The 13,113-nt window shown below is 34.8% G+C and overlaps 3 pseudogenes; all 3 read right to left on the bottom strand.

Annotated features, from left to right (window-relative positions):
• Positions 1–6,088: 6,088 nt before the first annotated feature.
• On the bottom strand, positions 6,089–6,766 carry LOC120173260 (annotated as a pseudogene).
• A 2,148-nt stretch (positions 6,767–8,914) lies between these two features.
• Positions 8,915–12,051, bottom strand: LOC120173232 (annotated as a pseudogene).
• LOC120173257 lies at positions 11,957–12,939 on the bottom strand (annotated as a pseudogene).
• Between the last annotated feature and the right edge of the window lie 174 nt (positions 12,940–13,113).

Here is a 13,113-nt window from a genome sequence, read left to right as displayed (position 1 = left end):
ATTTTAATTATTTGTATCAAATTAAAGTAATTGAATCGAATATATTTACTATTATTATATCAGTAAATATAAATCATTAAAGTCAAGTATTATTATTAAATCATTAAAATTAAATCATTAAAATTAAGTAATTATTATTAAATTATTAAAATTAAATCATTAAAGTAATTATTATTAAATCATCAAATCATTAAATCATTAAATCATTAAAATAATTATTATTAAATCATTAAATCATTAAATCATTAAAGTAATTATTATTAAATCATTAAAGTTAAATCATTAAAGTAATTATTATTAAATCATTAAATCATTAAATCATTAAATCATTAAATCATTAAATCATTAAATCATTAAAGTAATTATTAATCATTAAATCATTAAATCATTAAATCATTAAATCATTAAAGTAATTATTATTAAATCATTAAATCATTAAATCATTAAATCATTAAAATAATTATTATTAAATCATTAAATCATTAAATCATTAAAGTAATTATTATTAAATCATTAAAGTTAAATCATTAAAGTAATTATTATTAAATCATTAAATCATTAAATCATTAAATCATTAATCATTAAGTAATTATTATTAAATCATTAAATCATTAAATCATTAAATCATTAAATCATTAAATCATTAAAGTAATTATTATTAAATCATTAATCATTAAATCATTAAATCATTAAATCATTAATCATTAAATCATTAAAGTAATTATTATTAAATCATTAAAGTTAAATCATTAAAGTAATTATTATTAAATCATTAAATCATTAAATCATTAAATCATTAAATCATTAAAGTAATTATTATTAAATCATTAAAGTTAAATCATTAAAATAATTATTATTAAATCATTAAAGTTAAATCATTAAAGTAATTATTATTAAATCATTAAAGTTAAATAATTATTATTAATCATTAAAGTTAAATAATTAAATTTAAATAATTATTATTAAATATGTACTCGAGTAATTGAATCGCATATAATATAAAATTTATAAATAATAAGATTACTGCTGAGGTCTATACTGTGGAAGGTTTGGACAATTTCTTTTTGAATGCCCTTCACCTCTACACAATCCACACCTCTTCGGTTGGCCTTTCTCTCTAATATGTATATCCATACTGGTATGAATACGAGTAGATTCCGGTCGACCCGTTGGACTTCTACGAAGTAGTGGATTTGGCAACCATTCATCATGATCGCGATTGTCCCAATAAGATTCATTTGGGATCGGTCTGAACTCATGGTTGTATATATTTAATATCCTCTGTAGGTGAAAGCACTCATCAACATAAGTGTATGAATTGATTCCAGTATGCATACATGCAGCGACTGCATGAGCACACGGATATCTCCACGCCTGAAAGCGGCCACAATCACACCATCTTTGTCGAAATTAACAGTAAATGATTCTCGATCTGCTCCTTCGTTGCGACGTATGCATGCGATGACAAAAAAGTATGTCCAATTCGATCGAAGTCATGAACAAACATTGAGGTTGCCATACGCTCATTTGCTTCCATTGCTTCTACCACCGCCGGAGCCCAGATTTTACCTCGATTTATCAGACACTCGATCTCTTTCCCTTTATCAGACCAAACTTTAGCCAACCTAAAGTATGTCTCTTTCACCACACTCGCTATTGGGAGATGTCGTGTACCTTTTAGTACTGAATTAATGGCCTCAGCAAGGTTTGTAGTCATGTGTCCGTATCTCCGACCACAATCGTATGCTTGCGACCACTTCTCCCGCTCGATTTTCGACGCCCATTTCCAAACACGCTCATCTATGGCCTTCAAATCCTCCAATCTCTTGTCAAAATTTGGTTGGCGTAGTTCATATCCTGTTTCAAATAGATATTGTGTTAAAGTCAATTTATAAACAAACACATAAATGAGTACAAATGCTGAAAATAAAACTTACCCATGCTGACTATCTCCCTACGAATACGGCCGTTATGAAACTTCTCAATACAATTCTACCAATATGACGGATACATATGCGGGATATGCGTGCGGAGGTGTCCAACGACTTCCTGGTCGTTCAATTGCTGCCAAAAGGCCAGTTCCTCAATCGGATATCAAGGAAACTCCTTCTTCTCGGACGACATACTTACGTAGATTATTGAGAAAGAAGTCCCAAGCCTCTGTTGTCTCTCCTTCAACGATGGCGAATGCAATTGGGATATATTTCGTTGACCATCCTGCGCAACTGCTATCAATAATATATGTTTGTATTGACCGTATAACCACGTACCATCTATTTGGACCATACGTTTGCAAAATGGAAAACCTTCTATGCAAGACTTGAATGCCCAAAAGAGTATATGGAATATTCTCTTCCCTTGAACAAGTTGATCTTCTCGGTCGTATGCAGGCATGGTCTGAGACTTCACGATGGTTCCAGGTATGAATTGTTTCATAGCTCGTAACAAATCAGGTAACTCATTGTATGATGTATCCCAATCGCCATATATCAACCTCCTTGCCTTCTCCTTCGCATGCCACACGGGTTTGTATTTACATTGTATCCGAACTGGTCTCGAATAGATGCAGCTAACACCGAGCAAGGGATCCTTGGATTTTGTTCAACCAAAACCTTCACATATTGACAAATTACATCGGAGTCCAGTAGTCGGTGGTCTTGTTCGATAGAGTTTTGCAAACATGTGTGTGGACCATTGTACCTTGTGATGACCCAAGCATCTTGCCTCTGCATTTTGGACACTCTGATCACCATTTACACTCGGGCCCATATTTAACACACTTTGCGTACAAAGTTTTCTGTTGGACTCTGCAGTCTTGCAATCTACATGGCCTCTTATGCAATACTCTTTAATCGCTAGTGTAGCTTCTTTTTTTCCTCTATATTGCTTCCCAACTGCTAATTCACCAGAGTTATCGGACAATTCAATCATATAGCCTGAAGTTAAATGTGGCATCTCCGGGAATTCAGGTGCCCTCATTGCTTCATAATCAATCTCCTACATGTGAGGGGTAGGTTCATACGATGTCGAATATTCATCAATATTGATATAGCTTCATCACCATGGAATGGCATCATCCTCAGCCAAAAGAGGTTCCTCAGTTTCTTCATCTTCACTGGAATCTTCAAGTATTTCTTCCCAGCGGTTTTCAGCATCATACTCTGCGGCTCCAGATGTTCCACCAACTTCATTTGCGCTTTCCAACATCGCCGCAAAGCTGTTCATCGACCTATATGTTGGGTTATCGAAATGACTCTCGAAACCCATTTGAGATGAAGTTTCAACCGCATTTATTGATGACCCGGCACATTAGATATATTACACAACTCAACAAATAACTCAATAATTGGAATATTTGTTGAGTCATGTAATTCAACCATAGTTATAATATCATCGTCTTCTTCAAGTGGTACTGCAGCATACCTGACCGGATTGGGACATACCATAAATCTGTACCTCAAACCATCAACTTTAGCACGTATTTTTCTTTCTATCCTCTCCTTGATCTCTGCAAATGTGATGTCCCTTTTAAAACATCATATTTATAGGTGTTTCAGACTGAAAAATAACTCCGACCTCATTTTCCATCATATGTCCATTGTAATGGACAATCGTGAAAAATTTGTTGCTCATTCTCTACACGTAAAAATATAGATATTCAGAATAAATTACATTAATAATGTAATGAAAATTAATTATTTACAAAACTATAAATAATAAAATAAATTATGTTAACAATTGTTTTATAAAAAATACTTAAATACATTATTATTACGGTAAAAATATCAGGATTACATAATGGGAATTTTTTTTCCCACTAAATCAAAATAAAAATTCTAATAATTATTATATAAAAATACAACTAAAAATTACACGAAAATTTAAATTAACAATAATACTCAAACTTAATTTTCTGTATACCTAATCATCAAACTTACATTTTCTAATTTTAAATTATCATTAGTACTCTAAATTACATTATTATGGTCTCATGAACAAAATTTAAATGTATCATTCTCCTAACATATATGAGCATTCTTTCAACACGAAAAAAACAGAGTTTGCATGGGAAACGAGAAAGAACTTACGTGTTTTTGAACGACGTTAAACCAAAGCTCGAAAAATTACCGAACCAACAAAAATCTCCAATATCACTTCAAGCAGCAGCTTCAATTGAATCTAATGCAAAAAAAAAAATCCCTCACTTGCTTCTGTAAGTTACAACAAACTGCATGCAATGAAATACAATACCCACCCCTATTTTATAACAAGTAATTGAAGACTTCGAGTAAACCAACTTGCTTCAGACGAATCTCACGTTTCAGACGAATCTCACGCTTCGGACACAAGAAGACAGCGCATGCAGAACGAATCTCGGAAGAAGAAGAAGCCGAGATATCACGACCACCTGCAACCAAATATTCTCCATGTATAGCTTAAGACGCCGGGAAATCAAACGCCCCTGTAACCCTATTAACTAAAGACGCCGAGCACTCCTATTATTATATTCAACTGTTAAATCAACTCTGCATGCATCCAGAGATGAAGACGTTCAGCCCCAGAATGCATGCACGAGCATTCCCATCAGACGACAGGTGAAGACGCCGAGAGATCCACCTTGGCATTCCTTGTAGCATGCAGAAGACGCCGAGATATCCCACGGCAAATTGCTTGAAGACGCCGAGCATTCCCCATAGTTTTATAACCCTAAAGACGCCGAGAAAACAATCATGGAAAAATTAACCCTAAAGACGCCGAGCTTTCCAAAGAACCACATTAAGCACTGTATATTTCACCCCATTTGGGGAAATAATAGGCAAAGGGCATTAGTTGGGGAAAAAATATTCCCCACATGCATTATTCTGGCATTTTGCCCCTGGGGGGGGGAAATATACCACAAAAGTACTGTTATGATGCAATTTCTTTAGGGAAACAAGATGGAGACTTGGAATAATGACGTGTAAAAAAGTCTACAAATCAGTGAAGCACGTGATCAAAAAATTGGTTTGCTTACACCCAGTGTTTAATTTTACAATTACATCTTTCTGTCGAGGAAAATTAAAGGCGGAGAGTATTTTTTTAATAAATATCTTCTTATTTTTTATTATTAATCTTAAAATTTCATTTCATTTCATCCAATAATCTTAAAATTATATAAAACTTTTTAGTTTTATACTATATAATTGAATCTCAACCCTATATATATTCTTCGGCTCTCCTTCAAAAGTTATACTTTTACTGTCATTTTTTATTTATAAAATTAGTAGAAAAAAATTCAATCAAAGTTTTCGGCGCTGAGCAGAATCTTCAAGTTTTCACATCTTTCGATTTACTACTCTCTCATATCATGATTATTGAGAGATCCAAGTGAATCATCAGATTAATTGTATCTATTAATCTTTAACCTGTTAACTTAGGAATAACCATTATCATTTATAACTCTCATAATCAATGGGTCAACATCTAATCATTAGCATGTATGAAGGGAGAAAAGGCCGGAAACTTTCTCTTATTCCCTTCATCCTGATATTACTCGTTGTCTTGAACTTATTATTTTTTTATAAAATCATTAGCAGCAGTTCTCTATCCAAATCTAAAAAAATAAACTACCAACAATCATCGTAACCCCATTTTTCCAATCAGCAGTAGTAAATTGTTTCTTTTTTTTTGGGGGGGTGAGGTGGGGTGGGGTGGGGAAGTAAATTGTAAGGCGTTCGAGGGGTTGTGCTATAGAGTAGAATTTTGGCCACTATTTATTAATAGTTAATAAATAGTTTTGAATTGTATTCATAGCTAATCCTCTACTATTTTGGTTAGTATTAATAAATTATACTTTTGATCTGCCAAACTCTGTCATCAACTACGTGGAAATTTTCATCGACACAGTAACAATTTATAAAATTTTGTTTCGTGAAACCCAGATTCATTGTAAAACATAAGGATTATTTTTATTTTTATTTATTTATTTATTGCTCTTACGGCAAACACAAACACATCCAGCGTACAAACACAACAACAGGTTCATTATCGTAACTTTTTAGTTTTATTCCAAAGCGCGGAGCAACCCTTCACTCTTCTTGGCTCTTGCTTCCGACCATCTACAGATGAGGCTAGCCTCTGGGGCAAAACACAACCCTGTAATTGGCACCACCACGGCAAGTAAAGGTGCTCGTAGGATCATCCTGAGGATAACTGTACGCATCAGGGCACCGTTGCTTGAAAAACCTCGAGAAACGCGTTGGACCGCAGGTTCCCTGCCCTTGTGTGCAACAATATTCGTTGGTCTTAAACACCGTGCACGGATTATTGCACCCACCGACAACCGCCGCTAGTCGGACCAAACACCATGGGGATGTTGAAACCATCAACGAGCGAAATGTCGTAGAAATCCATGTTTCCAAATTGGTTAAGCGCGTACTCCGCCAGGGTGTTGGGAGGAGCACCCCAGCCTTTGCACTGTAGGAGTCCACCACAGTCACCGGTTTGGCAACGACCCCTACCACTGCCATCGAAATTGCAATTGGTTCGACCCCATATACGAGCCATGGAAGTGCCGGCAGGCACATTGATGGTCCAACTTTGAGAAGGGTTTAGGCGACGACCACCACCGGGAGAGGCTGCCGCCCACACAGTGTAGGAACAATCATTGCGGATCTCGAAGACAGCTGCATGGGCGGAAACGAAAAGGATGGAGAAGAAGAGGATGGAGGAGATTTGGGAAATGGCTAAGTAGCTCATGGTTGGCTTTTAGTCGGGGATTTGTTCATTGGAGAAGAGGGTTTATATAAGCATAGACAGCCGGCCTTTGATCTTGATCACTTCGAAATCTTGATGAAGATTAGGCCACCTTTAATCTTGTGTACTGTCTTATTGACTATTTTGGTCATTTTTATTTTACTATTATTTTCACAAGATATGTTTCTATTTTATCAGAATTTAACTTTTTCTTTGAAAACTAACATATTTTAATAACATGATAATATAAAAATATTAACAACATAAAAATAAAAAATGTAGCTGAAAATTTAAACTTTTATAAAAATGTACAAAGATCCTTAAAAGTAGAGAAACTAAATTAATTAAATAAATATAAAATCAGAATTTCGGTTAAAATAAGAATTAAGCCTTGTATTGTACATTTAGTTAGGGGTTAACTCTCCCCTTAGACTTGTAAGCCTAAAGTTGCCCCGTTGTATATAATATATAATTTTTAGGTTAATTTTTAATTAATTGAACCTATTAAAACTCCATACTCCTTTATATAGTTTTTTTATTATTAATCCATTATATAGTTTAATGGTAAACACTTTTTTTGGGCAATTGGAACCTCTAAATAGTCAGCAGAAGGAAAGGATGAATGAAGCAACACAATGGGTTGCTACGGCATCTAATAATAATAACACAATTTTCATTTAATTTATAAAGTAGATATTTATGGTTTAATAGGAATAATTTCGCTTTCACTTTCTAACGGCATCTAATTTAACGCTTTATTTATTTTGGGTAAATTACATAAATATTCATCAATATTTGAGTAAAATTTTGTTTTTCCTACTAAAATTTCAAAAATAACAAATTAATCACTAATGTTATCGATTTATTATCAGTTACTCGATGTTAATAACCGTGGGTGATGGAAATCTTAACTGGCATGTTGGCTATGTAGATGCTGACTTAGCCGGAAATGTCGACATCAGAAGGAGCACTACAGGGTATGTCTATACTCTAGGAGGAACTGCAGTGAGTTGGGTTTCTCAACTACAGAAGATAGTTGCTCTCTCCACAACTGAAGCAGAATATGTCGCTGTTACGGAAGCCAGCAAGGAGATGGTTTGGCTCCAAAGTTTCTTGGAAGAGTTAGGCAAGAAACAAGAAAACAATATCTTGTATTGCGACAGTCAAAGTGCTATCCATCTAGCAAAGAATCCGTCTTTTCATTCCAGGACAAAGCACATACAATTGAGATATCATTTTATCCGGTCTCTTCTGGAAGATGGGATTTTGAAACTTGAAAAAGATTAGTGGAGCTCAAAATCCGGCAGACATGTGACAAAGACGGTGACTACGGATAAACTGAAGTTGTGTTCAACTTCAGTTGGCATGCAGAATAACAAGACCAGACATGCTGCTGCATGATCAAGGTGTGAAGACATATTAAAATCAGTCTTCAAGTGGAGATTGTTAAAAGTTTCAAGTTTGGCAACCAACTTTGAAAATGTTTTTTTTCAAGTTTGGTAATGTTTCTTTGAAAATGTTTTTCAAAGTTTGGTAAAATTTGGTGTTTGTTGAAAATAGGAATGGGTAAATTCATTTAGTCATTGCACTTTAGGGTATTTTCAAAGATTAGTCCCTAAGTTTCTACTATAAATACCCTTACCCATTTAGCTTCAAATCATCCCAAAACATTTCTTTCTCTTCCTATACTAAAGAGCTTCTTGTGAGTAGTTAGTGTTTTGTAAACACTTGTAAATTTTCTCTCTTAGTAAAAGACTGCAGCAGTCCGGAGACGTAAGCACAATTGGCTGAACTCCGTTATCAATTTTCGGGTATTATTTTTCCGCTTTTATTTCGCATTCTCACTAATCTGGTTATAGGGAAATTACTTGTACTCGGTTTATTTTCCTAACATTCTGGACAAGGTTTCCAATTCAAGGATCAAAGCTCGTCGGTTTATTTTGAGGATAAAGGTGTTCCTGGGAATGAGCTCACTCGACTGCAAACAAATATTCATTGATATGTTTAAATGGTTTTTTGCCTTCTGTATTTGTTTCAATTTCTTTTTGTTAAATTGATGAGTGGATTCGTTTTGGGTTTCTTGTAGACATTTGAGGGAGTCCAAGTGGATCCTTCTGATTGCATGCTAGCTATTTGTGGCGGTGGAAGCTTCTTTTACCTCACTCAAGATGACAGATTTTCAATAAAGACGGTAAAGAAATATGAAGTCGAGGTTTGCCAACTCGTTCAGTAGACTCTTGAGCGTGATAGTCAACAGTTCAAGCGAGAGGTTAATAGGCCAGTTAAACTTTCCATCACCCACCTTAATTATAACAAATCAATAACGTTAGTGATCAATTTATTATATTTAAAATTTTAATAGAGAAAACGAATTTTTTTTTAAAACATTAGTAACCAATTTTTATTATTTTTAAAATTTCCACGATTCTCGGGCTAGCCACTTCGTATCCTCTCGGACATAGGCAAAACCGGCTGTCCTTCAGCTTCGACATGTAAGAAACCCCCGTGGGGAGTTGGTCGAATACTTGGACATCAGGGTCCCGTTAGTCTTTCCATTCGTTCGGGAGGAGGTACCGGATGTAGCCGTGGAGACGTCCGACGAAGAAAGCAAGAATAGACCGACAAGACGGAGAAGGGCCTCCTAATAGCCCTTCCACTTCAACTGTTAAGAGATTGATTTCTGGGAATGAGGTATCTTTAGATGGATTAAATCCTTCGGAAGTATTTGCATTACATAGAACTCTAATGGATTTATGGAACAAGTGTGGCACATAGGATGATGCTCGTGGCCCCTGCCCAAAAAAAGGAAAAATCAAGCAAAAACAATCATGTAGAGTTTCCTAGGCTTGAAAGGAACAATTGCTTACCCAATCATGGCAGGAGAGCATGAAATGATCCGCACCGAGAGTCCGGTTCCAGTAAGGATGTTTACTGGCAATGACATCGACATAGTCCACGACAACCCGTCCAATGGCATCGGTTTTGAAGTTTCCGGGATTATAGAGGTAATGAAGCAGCATGACAACACTAAATGGAAGGAAATAAACCAATGCCTCGTCAGGGTCTTGAGTTCTGTAAAAATTTCCCTTCTCCAGTTCATGAATATATGCTCCTGCATGGACCATTCCACTGTATGAGCAGTGGGGATGCCTCTGAATCTGAGGTAGACGGCCGTCGCAAACACGGACACTGCTGCATAGGATATAGAAATCGGACCATTCCACTGTCTTTATTGGATTTCCGTGATGCTCCTAAGTGGATTAGTAAATCGGAATTATTACCTATCTTCATTACAAATCGGTTAACACATTCAATCACCCTCGATAATATCATATAATTCCATTAATATAAAAAATTAAATATATATAGAGAGAGATAATCAATATAAATATTAAAATATGATTCTGATTTGGTGAAAAAAAATTAATAGTGTGAATGTCATAAATTAAACTAAAAACGTTGTTACTGTAGTAACTTTTATAGTATTAATCGAAATTATTTGATCAATAAATTTGATATCAATAATTAAACAAATATGTTTCTAGTAATGTTTTAGAAAACTAAATTAATGTTTTTAATATCAAAGCATAGGGTTTGTGGACAGCATGGACTTGGGCCTTTCTAAGGTTTTGAGGGCGTTAAAGCCTATAGCTTATTTCAAGATTTGTGGGTTGTAGAGATTAGGTTTTTTCATGCTTTGTGGGTTCAAAGACTAATTTTCTCAAGATTCATGGATTTTTTATCTAAAAATAATAATATAATTAATGTCAATATTAATAAAAAGATAATACATTTTTTTTAAATAAAAAGATAATACAATTAACGTTAGTATTGACAAATAGACAACATAGTTGATATTAACTTTGACGACTCTGACCATTCTTTTCGTTAGTTCAATTTAAATTAATTAAAATTAAAAATTTAGATTCTACAGAAATGAAAATATTTTAAAAAAAATTAAATAACCACCTAAAAATAAACCATTATACCCTTCAAACGATCAACTTCACTATAAATAATGAATTAAATTGTATTATACGTCCTCAAATTATGATTTTTATTTTAAATTGATTCTTAAATTTTTAAATATTATAATTTCATCCTTAAACTACAACGTTCATTCTAAACCAGTTCTCAAACTTTTGAATATTTTAATTTCATCTTCAAAATATGATACTCATTCTAAAATGGTACCCATATTTTTTAACGATCAATTCATTTTAAGGAAATAAAATTTATGTTAAGCTTATGTTGAAACTAATTAAATGTCAGGATGATTTTTGGGATAAATTTGGAAGATTCAAAAGTTTATAGACCAATTTAGAATGGGAGTGGTAGTTTGGGGATTAAATTATAGACCAATTTAGAATGGGAGTGGTAGTTTGGGGATAAAATTGGAATGTTCAAAAGTTTATGGACTAATTATTTAAAGTGATGGTTATAATTTGAGGATGAAAATAAAACATTCAAAACTTTGAGGATCAAATTAGAATATAAATCTGAATTTAAGGGTATATGATAAAAATAACTCTAAATAGTGTGTAATAAACTATTGAAATATAAACGCTAGCTAGTTTGACTAGACAATATGTGCAAGGAAACATTGCACCACAAGTAAGTAGTATCTTGCTGGAACACTTTCGAACATGGTTTTTAGAACTGGATCGGTCAACGAATCGGTTGTGCTACCGGTTCATTAATTTAACCGGTCGTAAGAACCGGACGATGTCATAATTATTTAAAAAATTAATTAAAAATACCAAAAACATTTAATAAAAAATCAAAAAATTTAGGTTGAACCGATTCACGGTCTGATCCGGTTTGAGCGGTTCAAAGCCAATTCGAACGGTTTCTTACGGTTCACTAGAACCGGTTCAACCAGGATAAAATGGACGGACTAGGCAGAGGTTTCCGATTGAACCGACCGATCCGATTTTCAAAACACTACTTTCGAGTGAAGAATGAACTTTAAGAAAGTCTTCAAACTTTATATAACGTGAGCGGGTTTAGTAAGGTTAGATCTCAAAGACGACCGAAGACAAAATGAATATATATAAACACCATATTTTTAATAAATAAATATATATATATATATATAAATATATATAATATATATATATATATATATATAAATATACCTATACAGTATGCGTAAGTGCCACGAAATACGTAGGACTTCGAAATTTCTATGAAAGCAGCAATAACTTGTGACATTGAAACCCTAAAATAGTAGTAGTACATTAATACAGCATCAATGGCGATTTCTGAGTCGTCATAAGCTTTCTTGTTTTGCTTTTGCATCAGGCAAACACACATCCGACATAAAGGTACGTACAAATACAACAACAGGTTGATCATCATTTGGAAATCAAAGGCCAAATACAATCCCTTTACTCTTCTCGGCTCTTGCTTCCAACCATCTCCAGATGAGTCAAGCCTCTGGGGAAAAACAGAACTCTGTAATTGGCACCATCCAGGGCAAGTAAAGGTGCTCGAAGGACCATCCTGTGGGTAACTGTATGAATCGGGGCTCCGCATCTTGAAAAACCTCGAGAAATCCGTCGCATTACAGCTTCCGGGCCCTTGAGTACAACAGTATTCGTTGGTCTTAAACACTGCATGGGTTGTTGCACCCACCGGGAGCCCTTAACACACTCGGACTCTGCCCGTCGATGTCCGCGATGCCCCGGATATTGTGACAACCGCCGCTAGTCGGACCAAACACCATGGGGATGTTGAAACCATCAACTAGGGAAATATGGTAGAAATCCAAGTTTTGATATAGATTAAGTCGTATTTCGGCCAGGGTATTCGGTAGAGCACCCCGGCCTTGGCACTGTAGGAGTCCACCACAGTCGCCGGTTTGGCAACGACCCCTACCACTGCCATCGATATTACAATTGGTTCGACCCCATATATGAGCCGTGGGCGTGCCAGCAGGCATGTTGATTGTCCCACTTTGGAACGGAACTAAGCGACGACCACCGCCGGGAGAGGCTGCCGCCCATACTGTGTAGGAGCACTCATTGCGGATCTTAACGATGCAAGGGAGATTGCATTTATTTTAAATAAATCTGAAACCAAATTACAATTTAAAATTAAAATTAAAATCAGAGATCAAAAAGTACAATACCTGACAGCATTCGGATAGCATGGACAGAGTACCATCAACAACCGCATCAAATTCCCACATCGATTTACCGTTTTATGTGGAGACAAGCCCAAACATGATGCGTTGAATCTATAGTAATTATAAAAATCTTGACTACATGCAGAAGTCTTTGTGAGATATTTTATCATTTCTGGATTTAAACAGAAGGTTTTAAATTGACCAATACAAATCCCTTTCAGCCATTAAACTATTTAACAAGCTTGTGT

This window comes from Hibiscus syriacus, unplaced genomic scaffold (assembly GCF_006381635.1).
Source record: "Hibiscus syriacus cultivar Baekdansim isolate YM2019G1 unplaced genomic scaffold, ASM638163v2 tig00111942_pilon, whole genome shotgun sequence".
NCBI lineage: Eukaryota > Viridiplantae > Streptophyta > Magnoliopsida > Malvales > Malvaceae > Hibiscus > Hibiscus syriacus.
Note: the sequence above shows the minus strand (reverse complement) of the source record. Positions and strands in the feature narration are given on the sequence as shown.